Genomic DNA, 1,459 nt, shown 5'->3' with positions numbered 1-1,459 from the left:
GGGGTCCTGTGGCAAGGCCACCTGAGTTTTGATGATCAGTTCTGGGAAACTTGGGGACTGGTTAAAGCCCTCAGTACATATTTTTTATGAAGCTGAATGAATCCTTAGCATAAGAACAAAAAGAGACCCACCCTAGAGAAAAAAGAAAACCAAAGATACATGGGGGAAAGTTACATAAAGCAAAACCATATTCCCCTAAAAAGAAGGTTTAACTACTCATGACTTCTCATTAGTAGTACCAGCAGCAGAAATGGTGTGATTTCTGTGCTGAGGAAATAGCAGCTAGCCCAGATATATTCTATAGCTGGTGAAGGTATTTTTAAATAATGAGACTAAAAAAAAAATTAAGTTTCAGGCAACAGAAAGAAAGAAAAAAAAATCAACCAACCAACCAAAAACCAAAAAGAAAAAAAAAAAAAAACAACAAACAGAGGTTGCTATAAGCAGATCTATAAGGTAACTGAGAAGATGTATTTTAATTTTTTAATGATTAATTTGCCCTGCACCCTGCCCTGAAGATGCTATCCTAGATCAGCGCCACAGGCATGACCCAGCTGCTCAGCTGTGCCTGTGACCTTGGGGCAAAGAGCAAGTGGCTATTTCTACGCTCAGTGTTCAGAAGTCAGTGAGCACTAAGAATGGTTTGTAGCCTGACATTTTGCAGAGCCATGGTGGGACTGCGCTGGGGTTTGGCTTTGATGCTGTTGGCCAGACCCCAACGTCAGACAGCCTCTAGGGCTCATCAAAGGGTTGTATGGTCACCATTTTAGGGAGATAGAACTTTGGAGGTGGAGGGGTATGTCCCGCGCTTCCGTCTCGCCAGCAAGAAAGACGCGGCACACTTAGGATCTTTCTGTAGAAAGCTTTAATGCATTTTGAGAGGGAGAGCATAAGCTTACAGGGCGGAGACCCTGAGGGAGCGCGAACCCAAGTCTTATATAGGCAAGTCCTCCCGCCTTAGATGTGGCATACCCTGGTTGGCTGCAGCTCATCACCCCATATGACGCCAAGAGGTAGGCAGAGACTCAGTGGCGGGAAATTCCGCTCGGGCATGCGCACTCGGCCTGTTTACGGCTCAGCAAGAACAGGATGTAGGCGCCATCTTGTAATGGAGGTCATAGGAGCGATCGGGCGGCTCCGGACAGGGGTATAGAAACGGGTTTTTCCTAGGAGACATTCTGAGGGGCTGGAAAAAAGTTCAAGAAGCTATCCATCCTTTTCATTTTCGAGATCCAGAAGCCAGGAAGAAGGAGGCCTAGTTGACCAACTTGGCTGATCAGGATAGGGGCAGCTATGATTTTAGGCCATGGGCCTGAGGTATGCCCTCTGACCTCACCCGGGTGATACAGGCTTTGGACAGCTTTAAATTTGCCCTGATAGCTAATCCGTGTCTTAAGTTAGGAACTGGATTTGGGTTGGCTTGGGTTTGACTGTATATCCAAGACTGGTAAAGTGAGGT

The 1,459-nt window shown here is 46.3% G+C and overlaps 1 non-coding gene across 1 annotated transcript; it reads left to right on the top strand.

Annotated features, from left to right (window-relative positions):
• The first annotated feature begins 520 nt into the window (after positions 1-520).
• LOC127669073 (small nucleolar RNA SNORA43) lies at positions 521-659 on the top strand. Its single transcript, XR_007974280.1, has one exon. It is a non-coding gene; the product is annotated as a small nucleolar RNA SNORA43 (small nucleolar RNA).
• The last annotated feature ends 800 nt before the right edge of the window (positions 660-1,459 follow it).

This window comes from Apodemus sylvaticus, chromosome 18 (assembly GCF_947179515.1).
Source record: "Apodemus sylvaticus chromosome 18, mApoSyl1.1, whole genome shotgun sequence".
Taxonomy (NCBI): Eukaryota; Metazoa; Chordata; class Mammalia; order Rodentia; family Muridae; genus Apodemus; species Apodemus sylvaticus.
This window is presented reverse-complemented; position numbering and strand designations above follow the sequence as displayed.